Below are 22,433 nucleotides of genomic sequence, written 5' to 3'. Positions count from 1 at the left end.
TCCCCTAGTTCTCATCTCCCCAAATGGGAACAACCTACCTACCTCTATCTGAACTATGCCTTTCACAATTTTATACATTTCTATAAGAACCCCTCTCATTCTTCTAAATTCCAGATGACTCAGATGACTCGATCTCTCTTCATAGGCTAACCCCCTCATCTCTGGAATGAACCTGGTGAACCTTCTCTGCACCACCTCCAAAGCCAGCACATCTTTCCTCAAGTAATGAAACCAGAACTGTGTGCAGTACAAATATACTCAATTGTTCATGTTATTGCAACTTCCTTTTTGCTCTGTGGCGTTTACTACACCTCATTCACCTTGCGCACCTTTCTGAGATTAATGGTGAAAAGAGATGATTACTTCTTTTCACCAAAAGGAGATGTTAGTTTCTCATCTGGTGCAATTCAACATTAATATTCACAGATGTCACCCGTCATGAGATTAAATAATTGCACACGGAATCGAGTTTCCCATTCACTACTTAACAAAATAAACTTACTGTACAGTCCAAAACAAAATTTAAAAAAAAGGCAATCTAATGGTAAAGTAAAATTAAACAGATGCTAATGAACGAGTTAAATCTTTTCCTTTGATGTGTCTATGACCCACTGGCCATTCAAAGTATTCAAAGGCAGGCACCTGGAGCTGCTGGTATAACAGTGCAGGCCTCAGGGTTACATTGGGTGGCACTGGCTTAGCAGAAGGGGTTGCATGCCAAGCTAAGGCCCAGACAGTGTGAAGGATTCACAAGGGCTGGATAAGAGCCATCACACTTTCCTGGCACCTATAGCTCCACATGGTGCTCTGCGTCTCACCAGGACAAAGGGAGTGCTTTTTTTTCTCTCTCTCAGAATTAACATTATGCTGACGAATGAATAATAAAACTGTGCACAGAGCTCCGGCAGCATTTTTAAACCGATAGCATAGAGATACAGTTATAATCAGAGATGCAGAGATGGTCACTTTCTGCAGGTGTTCATCAGTGTCCTACATTTGCATAAATTTGCATACTGTCAAACAGCTGGCTGACAGAATTTGCAGAAAAGGTCTGGACAGAGCCCAAACCTGTCAGCGGCTTTCTCCTTGCCAGTCAAGGTTGGATTTGGTCACAGTGTTTTAAAAAAAGTCCTTTAATGCTTCAGTGCAGGAGCCAAAGAAACTATCTGGTGTAAAATGTGAGGGACATCACAGTGTGATGGGAAGTACACAATAAATACTGTTTATTCATTTACAATAAAGACACTGTTTAGTTCCTGGGTTGCAAGTGGCTAGGCCATCTGGCTAATATCTTCACAGTAAAACATTGTCTGTGACAAAATAAATTACCATGATTGCATCCACAGAACCAACTTAACTGGCTTCTATATAAAGCAGCCTTCTCAAGCTATGAAATCATGGAACATAGATGTTACCAGCACAATTGAATCTGGTCACTAAGAGTCCTATTTAGAAAAGATATTTAAATTTGAATTAATAAGGGATTTCAGCCCTTTTCTTCAATATGAAGTGAATCAATCAGTGCTAACCAAAACATTGAACTCTTTATATTGAAGATTTTTAGATTATTTCTCTTCAACCCTAATACTCTTCTTTATTTTAATCTCTAATTCGAATAATTTGGTTCCACTGATCCTGGCTACTGTCCAGCACTGCACCTGAGCACTCACCCTGATAGTGAGTTCTGGTATCTTACTTAAGTGCGAAAGATTTCAATGACTAGCATTTACAGCTGGCACTTTCCAACAGGTAGCATTGAATTACAAATTAGGAGTGGCTTGATTTTCACCTCTGACCAAAGAACTAAGAACAATTCTAGTGCCGTGATTACTTTTGCTGAATTGAGATTAACTAACTCAGCACAGGTGAAAAATAAACCTGGAGCCTTTTCATTTTTGATACTTTACACTTCAAGAAAGGAAAGCACTTGTATTCACAGAGAAAATTTGCTGAGTGTACCATATTAAAAGCCTCAAGTAACAATTTAATTATTTTAGAAAAGGATCTAGACAACTGTAACTATCCTGTCAAAAGAAAACCGAGGGAATATCCATCTAATACATTATTATGTTGTTGTTCATCACTTGTTCTTGAGTAAGACCGTGACATCTCATCTTTAGTATTTTGAAGTGATTGGACCAAATCTAGACTTGAAAGGTGTAGGGATGCTGTAGCATTAGTAGTTCTTGATTTTTAAGAATTCCCTTTTCCTTTTTTCTTTCTCTATTCTAGTTTCCTTCTATGAACGAGCACCATATTTTGTGCAGGTCTTAAACGAGGATGATCCAATACTTGCAATTCCTGGTAGGTCAATGTTGAAACTTTACAGTGAATCATTGCATTTCTTTTTTCTGTCCATCGCATGGCCGTCTGCCCTAGGTCAACTATCTCTAAAGTACCTGCTTTTGTATTCTGTATTCAGATATTCTTCTCACAAGTCCTGTCTACCTCATGTGTGATTCTTTCAACATTATTCATTAGATTTGAAATGGGTTCTGATGTAACATAGGAAATGAAGAAAATGAAGCACTTAATTTCCACATAGAAAGATAACCTGTATAAGAAGTTATGAATAAGAAATAGGAGCAGGAGCAGAGAAGGATATTTGGTTTCTTAAATTTGTTCTGCCATTTGATATGATGACCATTTTCTTGCACTGTCCTTGTATCCCTTGATTTCTTTAATATCCAAAACTCGATCTTAGATTTTGGATGTAATTAATGACTGAGTATTTGAGATGATTAAGTACAAATTGAACATCAAGATTTGCATGTGGTACAGTATGACAAAAGAAATTTGATGGCAAAACATGAATGTTTAAAATTTGTACATAACACAAACATATAAGAACAAAACTCTTCCCATTAATCCTGCTCCATCATTTCACGTGATCTAGGCTGAGCTTGTACCTCATCTACTTTCCCTCTTAATCCCTATTTCCCTTGACATCTGCATATTATCCCATCAATCTCAGTGTTGAAAATTCACCAAATCCTCTAGGGTAAATATAAAGATATTTCTTTTCTCCTCCTGCCCAAATGAATAACTCCTTGTACTAAGGCTATAGCTCACAGCATTAATTCTGCCAGAACCTCCCTTAATCTATGCCTTCATGATGACACTGTTCCCTGATAATATGTGCATCCACGTTGATCATGAAATTCTTCACCATTTGATATCTATTACTCTAAGTCAAAATAAAAGGAACACAATCCCCTCCAGAAAGTCCTGAAGTGCTATGCTGTGGTGGACAAATCTCTTAAATGTATTGATTCTTTGCATTTATTCTAAACAACACAAGACGAAATATGATGATTGACCGATTACACAGTAATTCTGAGATTAATTTCTAAAAATTTCAAGAACGTCATCTTATTTTTGGATTCTGCAGAGGGAGAAATACAAAATGTGATGCAAATGGAAAATCAAAGAAAGTCAGGGAGGTAGAAGGAGGAGCACCTGATGGGACCAAGAAGGGGGAACGGTAATATGTGACCCATATACCACCAGCAGTACAATGAGATGTGACTTTGACTAGGTTCAAGATTGGTGAATTTCTGGCAGGGAGTCATACGGATAGTATTTGAGAATATTTTAACTTGTATCAGGCTTAGTAGGAAAGCTAGGTAGAAATAAATAAACATCTGTAGATTACAGAATGAGCCAAGAATAAATAATTGTGCATGAGCCTTTGTGACAAAACAGGGTGCTGTTCTCAAGCAGTTGGCATGTTAATGTTTTTGGAGGAATGCAGCAGCCCTTCCCTGTCCATTGCAAATAAATGGAGCCATTGGCTTACAAGAACATAAGAAGTAGGAACAGGACTAGGCCATCTGGCCCATCAAGCGTGCTCCGCCTTTCAATAAGATCATGGCTGATCTGATCACTGACTCAACTCCACCTACCTGCCTTTTCCCCATATCCCTTAATTCCTTTTTTATGTAAAAATCTATTTAACTGAACCTTAAATATATTTAATGAAGTAGCCTCAACTGCTTTCCTGGGCAGAGAATTCCACAGGTTCACTACTCTCTTGGAAAAACAGTTTTTCCTCAATTCCATCATAAATCTACCCCCTTGAATCTTGAGGCTATGTCCCCAAGTTCTGGTCTACCAGTGAAAACAATTTTCCTGCCTTTATCTTATAAGAACTCTCATTCTTCTGAATTCGTGAGTATAATCCCAGACGATTTAGTCTCTCGTCATAGGTCAACCCCCCTCATCTCCAGGATCAATCTGGTGAACCTCCTCTGGACTGCCCCCCAAAGGCCAGTATATCCTTCCTCAAGTATGGAGACCAGAACTGCACACAATACTCCAGGTGCAGGCTCACCAGTATCTTGTATAGTTTCAGCATGACCTCCCTGCTCTTGAATTCAATTCCTCCAGTGATGAAGCCCATCATTCCATTTGCCTTCTTAATAATCTGTTGTACCTGCAACCCAACTTTTTGTGATTCATGCACAAGCATTCCAAATACCTTCTGCACAACAGCATGCTGCTGTCTTTCACCATTTAAATAATAATCTGCTCTTCTATTTTTCCTACCAAAGTGGATGACCTCCCATTTACTAATGTTGTATTCCATCTGCCTGACCTTTGCTCACTCACCTAACTTAACTATATTCTTCTGCAGCCTCCCCACATCCTCTGTACAATTTGCTTTTCCACTCAATTTAGTATCATTTGCAAACTTGGCTACACTACACTCAGTCCCCTCTTCCAAATCATCAATTTAAATGGTGAACAGCTGTGGGCCCAGCACCGACCCCTGTGCCACCCCACTTAACACTATCTGCCAATCAGAAAAACACCCATTTACCCTGACTCTCTGCCTTCTGTCAGTTAACCAATCCTCAATCCATGCCAATATACTTCCCCCGACTCCATTCATGGGTATCTTATTGATAAGTTTCTTGTGTAGCATCTTATCAAATGCCTTCTGGAAATCCAAACATACAACATCAACCTGTTCCTCTCTATCATCTGTACCCATTATATCCTCAAAGAACTCCAGCAAGTTTGCCAAACAAGACCTGCCCTTTTTGAATCCATGCTGCATCTGCCTGATAGAACCCTTTCGTTCTAAATGCCTCGCTATTTCATCCTTAATGACAGTTTCCCGAGTACAGACATTAAGATAACTGGTTGATAGTTACCTGTCTTCTGCCTACATCCCTTTTTAAAAAGTGGTGTGACATTTGCTGTCTTCCAATCTGCCGGGACATACCTATAACTCCTGCCATTCCTTCAGAACCCTGCGATGCATCCCATCAGGACCAGGGGATTTGTCCACTTTCAATCTCATTAGTTTGCTCATTATTATCATCAAAAAGAAAGTTGATATGGTTTAGATGAAGGGGGGTGGGGGTGGGGGGAAAGTCAATTGAACTAATGAGTAACAAAAATAAAGTCAGGAGGCAGAAGGGTTAGGGAACAAATTCCAAGCATGTAATAGGTGGCAGAAAGGCATGGCAACAAAGGTTGGGAAGTATATTGGCATGGACTGAGGATTGGTTAACTGACAGAAGGTGGGCTGGAGGAAGGGGGACATATACAAGAACTGTGAGCACAGTTCCTACCTGCACTGAGTATGCACATATCTAAAGCATTTACATATAAAATACCAACTCAGTACAGAACATCTGTAGGAGAGGATGCAGATTCATTACAAATTAGCGTACTTCACATCAATTGTACAGGATGAAATCACCTTAAATTGTTTCTTAAATAGTGTTTTATAGCAATGCTATAAAGATCCTAGGGCAGGATCAGAAAATACCAGAGGTCATATGTACAAAGTTAAGGGAGGGAAGTTAAGGGGAGACATCAGGGGTAAATTTTTTGCACAAAGAGATGTGGGTGCTTGGCGTGCCTTGCCGGGGATGGTGGTGGAAGCTGAAACATTGGGGGCATTTAAGAGACTCTTAGCAGACACATATGGATGAAAACAAAAAGAGGGTTATGGGGTAGGGAGGGTTTAGTACTTTTTTTAGGAAGGGATATATGGATTGGCACAACATCGAAGGCTGTATTGTTCTATGTTCTATCATGGTAGAGTGATTTCTCAGTTTTTACATGTTTCACATTTGGGATTATCATTTGGTGTGGCAATGACGTCTCACAATTTGGAAAATTAACAAGAGCTCCACCAAGTGGTCCTACTTACACAGAATTACAGAAACACAAACCAATATAATTTGAGTTAAACAAGAAAATCTGCAGATGCTTTGATTTTAGTTCAATAGACAAAAAATATAATTTGAGTCATCTAAGTACATTGTAAGGCTGCAAATTCTGGAGTCAAATAAACAGTTCCGGCTAACCTAATTATTGACGATATATAAGCCAGTTTGTAAAATTCTGCCATTATAGTGTTTTAAATGAAAATGAGAAATTATCCACTTTCTGGTTCTTCTATTTCCTCTGCTGCTTCAATATTTAGGCTTCTACCCTCCTTTTTGATCGCTCTGGGTCATGTATCGGTCCTCATTCAAGAACATAGAGGTAAAATTAGAGAGAGTTTAATGGCAACATGATAACTAAAAACGAAAATTGAAGGACTTCTAGTGTGCCACATAAAATAGATCACTCCTTCTTTTTGGGCAGTCATGAATAAAGGATTCCCTCAAGTCTATAGAAATATTACACTCTTCGAAGAAAGCTTGTATACTCTCTTGAATTTTCTCTGAACCTCTTGCCATGATAGAATAGAGTATCTACTTCAGAATCAGAACCAGTATTGTCATAAACATATCTCAAAATTCATCGTTTTACAGCAGCAATCATAGTGCAAGTATTGCTATAAAATTACATATAAAAATAAATAAATCAGTGCAAAAATAAGAGAAAGTGAGGTCGTGTCTGTGGTTCATTGTCTGTTCAGAAATCTGATGGCAGAGGGGAAGTAGCTGTCCTTGTACCACTGGGTGTTTGCCCTCAGGTTCCTGTACCTCCTTCCCAATTGTCGTAGTATGATGAGGGCATGGACTGGGTGCTGGAATTGGACACGTGAAAGATGGGGCTAATGCAACAGAAGGTAATTAGTATCTCAACATTGGGGATGTTAATTGGAAACAATGACTGAGGTCCTCTTTATTCTGTCAATAGATTGAGAGGATTTGGCAGAAGAAGCATTGATAGTATCTCCAATATTTTGATGTATCTGCAGTAGTCCATATCTCAGAAGCATGCGGTGTCAAGGATGAGGTGGTACAATGTATCTTCAAAGTGACACATTAATGGTGAAGGATTTCTGGACATCCTGAGTGAGAAATACAAATATATATGAATCTATTTCTTTTCTTGCAACATGATTTTCAGTTAATGGTTCTTAATTTTGGTTACAACTATAATTGTAAAGATTTGGGATGAAAGATGGTTATGAAAATTTACTGACAACACTCTTTTAGTTTAAAATCTTTAGTAATGGTAGATAGTATTTCTATACCTTTGTTTTATTCAAAAGCCATAATACTAATGATCTACTATAATATTGTTTAAATATTCAATAACTATGAAAGAAGATCAAGAACTTTGGCTTAAGACAGAGTTGGAACAGTTAGAATAGCGGTTAGCACAACACTGTTAAACCGCCAGTAACCAGGTTTGAATCCAGTGCTGACTGTAAGGAGTTTTTACATTCTTGCTGTGTCTGTGTGGGTTTCCTCCAGGTGCTCCAATTTCCTCCCACACTCCAAAACATATGGGGGGTTCTAGGTTAAATGGGTGTAATTGAGCAGCATGGGCTTGAGGGCCAGAAGGGCTATTACCATGCTGTATGTCTAAAAAAAAACTATCTGGCTCACTATGTTTCACATATGTGATATGTGATATGTGACAGCATTAGTATTAATACTCGGTCGAGTGAGGCAGGCGGAGGCCCCGGTCCGGGCACAGGGAGAGCAGCAGCGGCCCCGGCCCCGGTCCGGGCGAAGGGTAGACGGCGGCGGCCCCGATACGGGCAGGAGCAAGGGGGAGACGGCGGCCCCGGCCTCGGTCGAGTGAGGCAGGCGGAGGCCCCGGTCCGGGCAGGGAGTGGGAGGCGGCGGCCCCAGTCCAGGCACAGGGAGAGCAGCAGCGGCCCCGGCCCCGGTCCGGGCGAAGGGTAGACGGCGGCGGCCCCGATCCGGGCAGGAGCAAGGGGGAGACGGCGGCCCCAGTCCGGGCACAGGGAGAGCAGCAGCGGCCCCGGCCCCGGTCCGGGCGAAGGGTAGACGGCGGCGGCCACGATACGGGCAGGAGCAAGGGGGAGACGGCGGCCCCGGCCTCGGTCGAGTGGGGCAGGTGAAGGCCCCGGTCCGGGCAGGGAGTGGGAGGCGGTGGCCCCAGTCCAGGCACAGGGTGAACTGCGGCGTCCTCGGCCCCGGTCCGGGCAGTATGGACCGACCTAGGAGGGGAGGCAGACCCCTCCAGCCCGGGTAAGAAACCTGCATAGGAGAAGGCCACTCCGTTATAAAACCTACGACCCAAGGACCTCGCTGCCACGTCCCAGCTTGCTTGGCCACGGCACACGAACCATGGGTGTAAAGGGTGGGGCCAGTACTGCGCGCACTGCACTCCACCTAAAAGCTCCTTTGCGCAGGCCCGAGGACAGGTCCACGTCCTCCCCCTCAACGTCCTCCCCCTCCACGTCCTCCCCCTCAAAAGATGCTCACAAACTCAAGCTAGCATGCTGGAACATCAGAACCATGCTAGACAAGACTGACAGCCACCGACCTGAACGTCGGTCTGCCCTCATTGCACATGAACTCCTCAGACTTGACATCGACATAGCCGCTCTCAGTGAAGTCCGCCTGGCAGATGTAGGCAGCCTCCAAGAACGCGGCGCGGGCTACACACTCTACTGGTCTGGCAAGCCTTCGGATGAACGACGCCTATCTGGTGTCGGCTTCATGGTCAAGAGCTTCATTGCCTCCAAACTCGAAAACCTTCCGACAGGCCTCTCGGACCGAATCATGTCCATGCGACTCCCACTTCAAAACAAGTGTCACATCACCCTCATCAGTGTCTATGCTCCAACCCTCCAGGCGGAACCAGCAGAAAAGAACAAGTTCTACACCGACCTGCGCAACCTCATCCAACGTACCCCTACAGCCGACAAGGTTGTCATCCTGGGCGACTTCAACGCTCGTGTCGGCAAAGACTCAGAAACCTGGCCAGGAATCCTGGGCAAGCATGGCGTCGGCAAGTGCAATGACAATGGGCGCCTCCTGTTGGAGCTCTGCGCAGAACAGCGGCTTGTCATTACAAACACCCTTTTTCAGCAGAGGGACAGCCTTAAGACCACCTGGATGCATCCCCGATCCAAACACTGGCACCTCCTGGACTACATCCTGGTGCGAGAAAGTGACAAACAAGATGTGCTCCACACCAGGGTCATGCCTAGCGCGGAATGCCACACTGACCACCGGCTGGTTCGCTGCAAGCTCAACCTTCACTTCAAGCCAAAGCCCAGGAACAATAAAGCCCCCAGAAAGAGGTTCAATGTTGGAAAACTGCAGTCAGACGAAGCGAGAGGAAACTTCCAGGCAAACCTCAAAGCAAAGCTCGACGTTGCAACCCGCCTCACGGACCCGTCCCCTGAAACCCTCTGGGATCAGTTGAAGACTACCATACTGCAATCCACTGAAGAGGTACTGGGCTTCTCCTCCAGGAAAAACAAGGACTGGTTTGACGAAAACAGCCAGGAAATCCAGGAGCTGCTGGCAAAGAAGCGAGCTGCCCACCAGGCTCACCTTACAAAGCCGTCCTGTCCAGAGAAAAAACAAGCCTTCCGTCGCGCATGCAGCCATCTTCAGCGCAAACTCCGGGAGATCCAAAATGAGTGGTGGACTAGCCTCGCCAAACGAACACAGCTCAGCGCGGACATTGGCGAATTCAGGGGTTTCTACGAGGCTCTAAAGGCTGTGTACGGCCCCTCACCCCAAGTCCAAAGCCCGCTGCGCAGCTCAGACGGCAAAGTCCTCCTCAGCGACAAGATCTCCATCCTCAACCGATGGTCAGAACACTTCCAATCTCTTTTCAGTACCAACCGCTCAGTCCAAGATTCCGCCCTGCTCCAGCTCCCTCAACAGCCCCTAAGGCTAGAGCTGGATGAGGTTCCCACTCTGGATGAGACATATAAGGCAATCGAACAACTGAAAAGTGGCAAAGCAGCAGGTATGGATGGAATCCCCCCAGAAGTCTGGAAGGCTGGCGGCAAAACTCTGCATGCCAAACTGCATGAGTTTTTCAAGCTTTGTTGGGACCAAGGTAAACTGCCTCAGGATCTTCGTGATGCCACCATCATCACCCTGTACAAAAACAAAGGCGAGAAATCAGACTGCTCAAACTACAGGGGAATCACGTTGCTCTCCATTGCAGGCAAAATCTTCGCTAGGATTCTACTAAATAGAATAATACCTAGTGTCGCCGAGAATATTCTCCCAGAATCACAGTGCGGCTTTCGCGCAAACAGAGGAACCACTGACATGGTCTTTGCCCTCAGACAGCTCCAAGAAAAGTGCAGAGAACAAAACAAAGGACTCTACATCACCTTTGTTGACCTCACCAAAGCCTTCGACACCGTGAGCAGGAAAGGGCTTTGGCAAATACTAGAGCGCATCGGATGTCCCCCAAAGTTCCTCAACATGATTATCCAACTGCACGAAAACCAACAAGGTCGGGTCAGATACAGCAATGAGCTCTCTGAACCCTTCTCCATTAACAATGGCGTGAAGCAAGGCTGTGTTCTCGCACCAACCCTCTTTTCAATCTTCTTCAGCATGATGCTGAACCAAGCCATGAAAGACCCCAACAATGAAGACGCTGTTTACATCCGGTACCGCACGGATGGCAGTCTCTTCAATCTGAGGCGCCTGCAAGCTCACACCAAGACACAAGAGAAACTTGTCCGTGTACTACTCTTTGCAGATGATGCCGCTTTAGTTGCCCATTCAGAGCCAGCTCTTCAGCGCTTGACGTCCTGCTTTGCGGAAACTGCCAAAATGTTTGGCCTGGAAGTCAGCCTGAAGAAAACTGAGGTCCTCCATCAGCCAGCTCCCCACCATGACTACCAGCCCCCCCACATCTCCATCGGGCACACAAAACTCAAAACGGTCAACCAGTTTACCTATCTCGGCTGCACCATTTCATCAGATGCAAGGATCGACAATGAGATAGACAACAGACTCGCCAAGGCAAATAGCGCCTTTGGAAGACTACACAAAAGAGTCTGGAAAAACAACCAACTGAAAAACCTCACAAAGATAAGCGTATACAGAGCCGTTGTCATACCCACACTCCTGTTCGGCTCCGAATCATGGGTCCTCTACCGGCACCACCTACGGCTCCTAGAACGCTTCCACCAGCGTTGTCTCCGCTCCATCCTCAACATCCATTGGAGCGCTCACACCCCTAACGTCGAGGTACTCGAGATGGCAGAGGTCGACAGCATCGAGTCCACGCTGCTGAAGATCCAGCTGCGCTGGATGGGTCCCGTCTCCAGAATGGAGGACCATCGCCTTCCCAAGATCGTATTATATGGCGAGCTCTCCACTGGCCACCGTGACAGAGGTGCACCAAAGAAAAGGTACAAGGACTGCCTAAAGAAATCTCTTGGTGCCTGCCACATTGACCACCGCCAGTGGGCTGATAACGCCTCAAACCGTGCATCTTGGCGCCTCACAGTTTGGCGGGCAGCAGCCTCCTTTGAAGAAGACCGCAGAGCCCACCTCACTGACAAAAGGCAAAGGAGGAAAAACCCAACACCCAACCCCAACCAACCAATTTTCCCTTGCAACCGCTGCAATCGTGTCTGCCTGTCCCGCATCGGACTGGTCAGCCACAAACGAGCCTGCAGCTGACGTGGACTTTTTACCCCCTCCATAAATCTTCGTCCGCGAAGCCAAGCCAAAGAAGAATGTCTACACTTAAAATTTAAAAAAATCATAATTTTCTTTTTTAAAATGATTTATTCGTCTAGTCTTTTATTAAGACACAGATAGATTTTTCAGTAATGGGAGACTCAAAGGTTCTTGGGAACGGGTGGGTAAGTGGAGCTGAGTGTACAACCATGACATACTGAATGATGGAGCAGGCTCGACAGGGCAGATGGCCTGCTCCTGCTCCTATTTCTATGCTCTTATGTATTACAATTCCTTAGTGAGCCTAAGAATTTTTACGTGTTATCATCAAAAAGTCATTTAGTAAAGCAAAAATAATGCACAGATGTATTCCTTCAGTATGCTCCATTAATTTCTGAGTTTACTAAATGGCTGCTTGTGTAAACAATTTCTGCTTACTCAACTACTAAATGTATCTTTTGTGTTAACCTCCAAATATAGGCCCCTCGGGCATCATTCAGAAAGGGATCTTTGTCTTGCAAGTAAAGCTGAAGTCAGGATGTACATCCTCTGTTGTAATGTGTTTAATTAGCCAGAAATGTCATTAACCAATTAAGTTATCCACCAAATTAGCTTTAACTGCTGCAATTAATTGTGAGGTTCCGTGAATGTTCAGACCCTCACAGTTGAATATCAAGTAGCTGCACAACTCTATCCTTATTGACCGAATGAATTTTTGCACACTAGAAGATGGAAGTATAATGGTAAATAAAGCAATTTCATTTCAATGTATTAATTGATTTAAATCCCACTGGTATATGATAGTCTAATCCCACCAATCAAAATAACTGTCCTATAAATTTTCACTTTGGAGGATTCCCTGGGTGGGGTTTCATATGGACAACAACAAGCTGTGAAATATGAATGAGAGATCAGTCTATGAGATACAGTGGAAGGCAAAGATTCTTTGGGCTTGGTTATAAGGAGGAATACCTTGGTTGGGTTTCTGGGGCACTTAAAAATAAAAGCAGGAAGTGTTGGAAGTACCGAGGCGGCCAGGTCTATGTTCAGAATGGTAGGGTGACCTTGAGCTCACATATGCCACTTTAATTATCCATCAGACTCTCATTCTAACTTGTCTAACTTTGATCTCTACATTGTTCCAATGAATTCCATGTAAGTTCATCTTGTAGCTCTGGAGAATCAACACTGAATTCAACAATCTCAGATATTATGATCACGTCAGAACTGGCCAGTTTGCCCATTAAAAGTCAGAATCTGCAATCTAAACTAGAACAGGCACCAGGTCCATGGATATTAACCTTAACATGATGATTTATGACTAACTCTCCATAGATCTCACTGGACTGTCATTGTTTATAACATAATTTGAATAAAATGATTGGCAAATGACAGAGAAAAATATAATTTAAATATACATTAAACCTCAAAAAGATGCACCAATAAAACATTCAGGAAACCCACTGCCATAGTATTGCCCAGTTTCATCATTAGCTCAACCTTTACTTGTTGATTTACCCAGCAGATTATTCATCTAGGTTGCACCCTTTTTGTTTTAGGTGAAAAAAAAATTCAGTTGTTCCATGTTGTACTTTGTTTTTACATACGAGATGTCTTATATCCAATTCTACAGTTTATTGCTTTTAGAACTTCTTAAATAGTTTCAAAATATCAGAATGAACAGGTGTACTGTTCAAATTAGCATTACTAATTATGCATCTACTATATCCAAGTTCATCACTATGTATAGGACTAAAAATTATATTACAAATGTTATTTTTAGTTCAAGTTCAATTTTATTATCATTTAATTGTACAAGTACAATCTGACCAGTGTTCTCTGGTCCGCGGTACAAAACCATGCAAACACACATACAGACGAACGAAAGATATGCAGTATGTATAGAGTTTCTTGAGGAGGATGATAAAGGAAAGGCAATGGATTTTCTACATGGACTTTAGTAAAGCTTTTGACCAAGTTAAGACTGCTAAAGAAGAGGTAGGAAAATAGACAATGGTTTTGCGGGAGAAGGCAGTGAGTGGTAGTAAATTATTGTCTCTCTGACTGGAAGCCAGTGACTAGTGGTGTGCTTCAGGGTGCTGGGTCCATTGCTGTTTGTCATTTGGATGATAATACGGTGAATGGGATCATCAAACTTGCAGATGACACTAAGATGGGGTGTGAAATTTTCAGCAAGAAAAGTTTTCAAAGCTTGCAGCAGGATCTGGACCAGCTGGAAAAATGGGCTGCAAAATGGTAGATGGAATTTAATGCAGACAAGTGTTGCATTTTGGGAAGATAGGCCAGGGTAGGACTTACACGGTAAACAGTAGGAGTAAAAACTCAGCAGGTCAAATGGTGTCCTTTATCTAGCAAAGGTAAAAACACATATCGACATTTCGGGCTTAAAACAGTAGGATCCTGAGGGGCATGGTAAAACAGATGGATCTGTGAATACAGATACATAATTCCTTGAAAATGGCATCATAGGTAGATATCATAAAGAAAGCTTTTACCTCATTGATCTTCAAAAACTGAATTACTGAGTACAGGAGTAGGGGTATAATGTTGAAGTTATATAAGACTTACTGAGGCCAAATATGAAGTACTGTGTGCAGTTTTGGTCATCTACTTAGAGGAAAGTTTTCAATAAGATTGAAAGAGTACAGAGAAAATTTACAAGGATTTTGCCAGAACTTAAGGAGCTGAATTATAGGGAGAGGTTGAATAGGTTAGGAATTTATTCCTTCGACTGTCAGAGAATAAGGGGAGATTTGATAGAGGTATACAAAATTATGAGAGCATAGTTAAGGTAAATGCAAACAGACTTTTTCCCACTGAGGTTTGGTGAGTCAAGAATAGAGGACATAGATTAAGGGTGAAAGGTGAAATATTTAAGGAGAACATTCAGGGAAACTTCTTTGCCTAGAGAGTGGTGAAACGAGCTACCAGCAGACGTACTGGATGTGAGTTTGATTGCAACATTCAAGAAAAATTTGGACAGGTACATAGTTTTGAAAGGTATGGAGGGCTATGGTCCAGGTGTAGGTCAATGGGACTAGGTCTAGGTCAATGCGACTAGGTGGAAAAATAGTTCGGCTTGGACTAGATGGGCCGACTCTATAGGTCTGGTGTTAAAGAAGGGAAAGAAGAGGAAGATGTAAAGTTACATTTTTAAAATGTTAATATTTGAGCCGTTTGGCAAAAGTTATGAGGGAAAGTGGGGGGAAATTAAATAAATAAGGCAACAAAAATGCTCAATCCTCAAATTTGCATCAAAAGTTGAATCATAAATCCACCTGTTTTAATTGAAAAGGTACTACTTCACTATTTTCATATTTCAATTCATTTCTTGTAAATACTCAAATTATATTTTTAAAATTTGATGTCACATAATTTTTTTCAGAGATTTTTTTTATTCCAAAAATGAATAACTTCCAAAAGCATGCATTTAGTTATTGAACAGGAAAATATTTGGAGGAACCTACTTTTAAATTTCCTGCCTCAAAATCTGATATTTATAAATAGCTTAAAAATGAAAATATCTCTGGCAAGAGATTTTGATGTAGCAATGGGGTATAGGTAGCTGGCTTATGTATCTAAATAATGTTTCAAATGAGGCTCCTTTTCTGTTTGTGTTGTTATGAAAATATCATTAATTTGTTCATTCAACAAGCCATTAGAGGAGTATTAGCAAATGTAAAGTTTTAGAAGCAAGAAAGTTAATGTGAAGTAATAACAGCAAATATTAAATGGAAAATGGTTTATCAGCTTATTTTTATTAACATGTTCAATACATTAGACCTACAGAAATCCCGTGAATCTATAATAAGCATTTGGTGAGCACTGACTACCTGTTACCATTTTTTTTCTCAGTTCAAAATCTCACTGTGCCCTGTAACAAATATTTCTTGCTTATCAGCAGTGGTCCAGCCTCATTAAGAAGGATTTTTCGCCTCTTAGTTAATTGAGTCTCATTCTCACCACCTGCCACTCGCGAGCCTCATCTGCACTCTAACAGCTCCTAATTGTCATCATACGGACAGCTCACTGCAACAACTTGAGAACATACCAGCAGCAGTGTGCGCAGCACAGGCTAACGTTTGTTCCGCCGAGGTACTGGGAAGCGATAAATGGTAACAGTAACTATTTATCAGGGGACCAGCTGCTTTCCATGGATAGGAACCTTTCATAACATCAGGTGATGAATCTTCTTGTTGCTATGCCAAACCTGCTCCACTTTGGATTTACTCTTTCATGCTCCGATAAACAATTGGATATGGACTGCTCTAATGTGACAATTAAATACAGTTGTGGGTGGGGGGGGGGGGCGGGGAGGAGATAATGGTGGAAGATTAGGTCAGAATCAGAATCAAAATTTATTGTCATGAACAAGTCACAAAATTTCTTGTTTTACTGCAGCATTATAGAACAAATCTCTTGGTGCCTGCCACATTGACCATTGCCAGTGGGCTGATATCGCCTCAAACCGTGCATCTTGGCGCCTCACAGTTTGGCGGGCAGCAACCTCCTTTGAAGAAGACCGCAGAGCCCACCTCACTGACAAAAGGCAAAGGAGGAAAAACCCAACACCCAACCCCAACCAACCAATTTTCCCCTGCAACCGCTGCAACCGTGTCTGCCTGTCCCGCATCGGACTTGTCAGCCACAAACGAGCCTGCAGCTGACGTGGACATTACCCCTCCATAAATCTTCGTCCCCGAAGCCAAGCCAAAGAAAGAAAGAATAGAACAAACATTCATATAAACTACCTTACAACAATAAATTTTAAATAATAATAAAAAGTAAGACAGTGTCTTTGGTTTATTGATTATTCAGGAATCTGACGGCAGCGGGGAAGAAGCTGTCCTTGCTCTGTTGAGTGCTCATCTTCAGGTTCCTGTACATTTTTCCCGATGGTAGCAGAATGAAGAGGGCATGGCCAGGGTGGTGGGGGTCTTTGAGGATAGAGGCTGCTTTTTGAGACACTGCGTCTTGTAGATGTCCTCGATGGAGTGTTGTCTGGTGCCTGTGATGTTGCAGGCTGAGTTAACAACCCTCTGAAGTTTATTCTTGTCCTGAGAGTTGGTGCTTCCATACCAGGCAGCAATGCAACCAGCCAGAATGCTCTCCACGATAAAACTGTAGAAGTTTTCAAGAATGTCCAGCAACATACCAAATGTCCTCAAATACCTCACAAAGTATAGCTGCTGGCAAGCCTTTTTGTGATTGCATCAACATGGAGGCTCCAGGACAGATCCTCAGAGATGTTGACACCCAGAAATTTTAAGTTCTTGACTCTCTCCACCACTGAGCCCTTATAAGGACTGGGTTCTGTTCCCGACTTCCTCCTGAAGTCCACAATCATCTCCTTTGTTTTGAGTGCAAGGTTATTGGTATTTCTCCACGCAACGTGCTGATCTATCTCCCTCCTGTACGCTTCCTCTTTGTCATTTGTGATTCTGCCGACAGCTGTGGTGTCATCGGCAAATTTCTAGATAGGATTGGAATTGTACCAGTCCATACAGTTGTGGATGTATAATGAGTAGAGCAGTGGGTTAAGCACGCATCAGGTCACATTCACCATATTATCATCCAAATGACAAACAATGTTAATGTTATTTTATCAAAATGCCTGCACATGTTAATGTTACTTTACCAACAGTAAATAATAAATCTTGACCCCAAATCATCCAATTTATATACAATAAAACAGAAATACATCAAGCAAGCCAATTTAAATCAGCTTTCAATATCTACAATAATGCTATTTCAACTTCCTCCCAAAAATGAACTGTTACCCTGCTGGAAGAAGGGTACATATTCACTGCTTTCCTCACCTCAGACTTTAGACAATTTGAAAGTCAGTTGCCAGTGATGAGCTTGTCGCATTTCTCATCCAATATGGTATCAAAACAGAAACCATAGATGGTGACAAATAGGACAATCCAAAACTTAAAAAACTGTCGCCTCAAAATCAGGGAGTCTTATATGCTGGGTCTAAAATCTGAACGTTGACAGCAAAGTCTCAACACCACTGTCATTTTCCCCTCCCCCTCGATATCCTAGCCCCATCCCACTGGTTCCAACTCAAATGTCCCAGTCAGGCCCTTGGTGCACTCTACCACCTTCCTCCTGCTGACAACCTGGCTCACCTCCACGTAAATCTCTTAGTCAAGCCCGAGGTGCACTCTACCACCTTCCTCCTGCTGACAACCTGGCTCACCTCCACGTAAATCTCTTAGTCAAGCCCGAGGTGCACTCTACCACCTTCCTCCTGCTGACACAATTGGTGGCAGCGAAAAGAATGGGCATGCATTGAGGGGTGTTGCCTGTTCAGCGGGACAAACCTGCGCATGTCAAATGAAGTTTCAGCACTCCTCAACAGAGTCCAACTGCCGTTGGCTCCATACAGGCTTTAAATGGCCTATTACAGGAGATGAAGGTGTTTTATTTTAAAATATGCTCATAATATTAAAGACTTTATCAGCTAATTTGTTATTATAATATTGTGACAGCATCACTCCACTTGTCAGTGATCAGTGCCAGATTTGGGGTCATCCTATACAAAGGGTATAGCTCAAAACCTACATTTTAGGGGGGAGTCCTATATAGAGTTGTCCTATACAGAGTCATCCTATACACTGACATCTATGGTAATCATTTGGTTTTCTTGACTGACACATCGTTCACTCTCCCCATTCATCTACAATCCCCATTGGTAGTTGGGAAAACAATTAAAAATCCAGATGCTGGAAAACTGAAATAAAAACTACAAATGCCAAGAACACAGAGCAGCTCCTCTGGTTAGATAAATTAAGTTAATGTTTCAAGTTGATACTCCTTTCTTCAGATTTCTGCCTGACCTGTTAAGTATTTATTTTTTAACTCATATTTTCAGCACCAAACCCTCGGGTATGGTCCAGTATTGCTGAATAGCACGTTGCAGTATCTCAGTAAATGAGTTGCATGAATCAAGCAAAGGACCTATGGGGAAGGTTACGGTATAATGTCCACTCTACCAAAGCTCTTTTATAGCTAGTAAGCAAGATAACATAACTTTTGTGATGTTTTCATGATAAAAATGTTTAACATGACAGAAATATTTGGGCTGTAAATATGCAAATAAGTTTATGCTTAAATAAATTGTGCATCCACATATTTTTCCATTGAAGTACTTCTCTTGTTAAAAATGAATTACTTGATGGATTTTCCAGGGCTGTGAAAAAAATGAAAGACTTCCATTCATTCAAGTTCAAGTTTATGATCATCCTATTGCACAAGCGCAATCTGATGAAGCAGCGTTCTCCAGTCCTCGGATCAAAACTTGCAGGCACACAGCCAGACATAACACAAATACAGACAAACAATTATATATATATATATATATACATATATGAAAATAAATAAATATATTTTGCTTCGTGAATGTGAAAGTCTTGGATGATTGGTGTGAGCAGTTCCTTCGGTCGTTCAGCATTCTCACTGCCCATGGGAAGAAACTTTTCCTCAGCCTGGTGGAAAGGAAGTAAAACACAAAAGTCTACAGACACTGTGGTTGAAATAAAAACCCTTAATAGTATTGTGGATGGTGTATTTCCAGTACAGAATGTTTATACACTTGTCCCACACCATTTTGGATACTTAAGTGTTCATTTTGCATTAGAATAAGAAGACTGTTTTACAGGGCCACACACTTTTTATAAATCATTCTGCCCCAAAGAAATCTCAGAAGATGTTTCTCTACCAGCTAATGATCTGAGGCTGTAATTTCTTCCTTTTCACAAACATTTTCTCTCTGATTTAGTTTGAAATACTGAGAAGGCAATGTATACAGTATTAATTGCAGAAAAGTACCACAGGCTAGCATCAGTTAAAATGTAAATGATGTAGTCCATAAAAGATTGGTGGGAAATGAAATTCAATGAATCCTCTCTACTACATAAGGCTCCCAGTGCAGATAGCTGACTTCATTTCATCGCTTTATCAGAGAGTAGGCAGAGTGAAGATAAGGATTTGCAAGCATTCCAGATTTTCTAATGGTGCACCGTGCCAGAGACACATTACTTTGAAGGCTCCCCATATCAACTTTGCCAAGTATATGACCAGCTGGAATTCCATTGCTTCAACGTACAACTGGTCTGTGACCTCAGGTCAGGTGCTGTGAAAGTTAGTGCTGACATCCTGGCAGCAATTACTTGCATTTGGCAATCCTTCATGCCCGCTGCATTTCAAACATTAAGGCAAAGTAAAAATTGGCTACTGGATGACATGTGTTGTCCATTAATCATTTGGCGAGGTGAGAAAGGAGGCACAATCACGAACAGACAGAGAAGAAGAAGAGCGAGAGGAAGAAGTGGAAGAGAGACTGCAATCCATATAGCCCCCTCGGATCCATTGACCTACACAAGCAAATAATGTACAAGGTTTCCTAATTGTGGTGAACATCCGCCAAGCTGCCTGTCTCCCCCCTCTGGCAAGCCTTGCTGTACTAACATTGGCTGTGCATTATCTCTACTGTTAAGGACACTCCCCTTGGGTATAACTGTATATGCACCTATTGTCTTTCATTATTGTACCATGAGTTTCTGCTAATAAAATTGAAGTGCCAGTTGATGAAGTAGACAAAGATGATGTGCTCAAACAATAATCATGGCTCCTTTGCAATCTTGGGAACTGGTACAGTTCCTGGGTTTGTAGTGTGGGAAGGACTGACTTCTGGACCCGCTCTGGCCTCGCCTGGTTCGCCCCTTCATCACACCCCTATTCAGAGTGAGCCTGAGAGATTGGGCTCAACCCCCCCCCCCCCCCCCGAGCCTGTGACCCCTAGTAAACTTTCAGATGGCCATGCTGAGGCTCCATAGACAATATAGTCAGGCTAGATCTAGTTGGCACCATCTGTCAACTTGAATAATAAAGTCAATTTAAATAAAAGAGATCGATTATTACTTGATATGGTAAATTGAGCCTCCTGATGTTTTGCTGATCTGTAATAACCGTGAAGACACCCTGAGCAGGAAAGGGCTTTGGCAAATACTAGAGCACCTTGGATGCCCCCCCAAGTTCCTCAACATGGTTATCCAACTGCACGAAAACCAACAAGGTCAGGTCAGATACAGCAATGAGCTCTCCGAACCCTTCTCCATTGACAACGGCGTGAAGCAAGGCTCCGTCCTCGCACCAACCCTCTTTACTATCTTCTTCAGCATGATCCTGAAACAAATCATGAAAGACCTCAACAATGAAGACGCTGTTTACATCTGGTACTGCACGGATGGCAGTCTCTTCAATCTGAGGCGCCTGCAAGCTCACACGAAGACACAAGAGCAACTTGTCCGTGAACTACTCTTTGCAGACGATGCCACTTCAGTCGCCCATTCAGAGCCAGCTCTTCAGCGCATGACGTCCTGTTTTGCGGAAACTGCCAAAATGTTTGGCCTGGAAGTCAGCCTGAAGAAAACTGAGGTCCTCCATCAGCCAGCTCCCCACCATGACTACCAGCCCCCCCACATCTCCATCGGGCACACAGAACTCAAAACGGTCAACCAGTTTACCTACCTCGGATGCACCATTTCATCTGATGCAAGGATCGACAACGAGATAGACAACAGACTCGCCAAGGCAAATAGAGCCTTTGGAAGACTACACGAAAGAGTCTGGAAAAACAACCACCTGAAGAAACACTCAAAGATCAGCGTATACAGAGCTGTTGTCATACCCACGCTCCTTTTCGGCTCTGAATCATGGGTCCTCTACTGGCATCACCTACGGCTCCTAGAACGCTTCCATCAGCGCTGTCTCCGCTCCATCCTCAACATGCATTGGAGAGACTTCATCACCAACATCGAAGTACTCGAGCTGGCAGAGTCCGCAAGCATCGAATCCACGCTGCTGCAGATCCAACTGCGCTGGATGGGTCACGTCTCCAGAACGGAAGACCATCGCCTTCCCAAGATCGTGTTCTATGGCGAGCTCTCCACTGGCCACCGAGACAGAGGTGCACCAAAGAAGAGATACAAAGACTGCTTAAAGAAATCTCTTGGTACCTGCCACATTGACCACCGCCAGTGGGCTGATAATCGCCTCCAAATGTGCATCTTGGCGCCTCACAGTTCGGCGGGCAGCAACCTCCTTTGAAGAAGACTGCAGAGCCCACCTCACTGACAAAAGACAAAGGAGGAAAAACCCAACACCCAACCCCAACTCACCAATTTTCCCTTGCAACTGCTGCAACTGTGTCTGCCTGTCCCGCATCGGACTTGTCAGTCACCAACGAGCCTGCAGCAGACGTGGACATACCCTTCCATAAATCTTCGTCCGTGAGGCCAAGCCAAAGAAAGAAAGAAGAATAACTAGTGTATTTGCTGTGAGCTGCCACTCTGTGACTCCCTCCTCTTTCTGCATAAATGCAACAGCCTGCCGTTGACCCTAAGGTTCATGTGGTTGCGAAGACCAATCCTCGAGTATCACAAGTAATACCCACCTTTAAGTCTCAGTGGAAACCTACAGACAGTTTTAAGGGAGTATACTGGTTTACATAAATAAGTTTACACTCACCTTCTCTTGGATTCATTTGAACTTTGCCAA

General features: G+C 43.0%; 1 long non-coding RNA gene across 2 annotated transcripts in view; it reads right to left on the bottom strand.

Moving 5' to 3' along the window:
• Positions 1-7,145: 7,145 nt before the first annotated feature.
• The window catches only part of LOC138738492 (uncharacterized), a 165,757-nt gene continuing 150,469 nt past the window's right edge, over positions 7,146-22,433 (bottom strand). For both annotated transcript variants that reach the window (XR_011341569.1, XR_011341567.1), the window contains exon 11: positions 7,146-7,264. This is a non-coding gene — a long non-coding RNA (uncharacterized lncRNA). The remainder of the gene's footprint in view (positions 7,265-22,433) is intronic.

The sequence above is a fragment of the Narcine bancroftii genome, chromosome 7, assembly GCF_036971445.1.
Source record: "Narcine bancroftii isolate sNarBan1 chromosome 7, sNarBan1.hap1, whole genome shotgun sequence".
NCBI classification, from domain to species: Eukaryota; Metazoa; Chordata; class Chondrichthyes; order Torpediniformes; family Narcinidae; genus Narcine; species Narcine bancroftii.
This window is presented reverse-complemented; position numbering and strand designations above follow the sequence as displayed.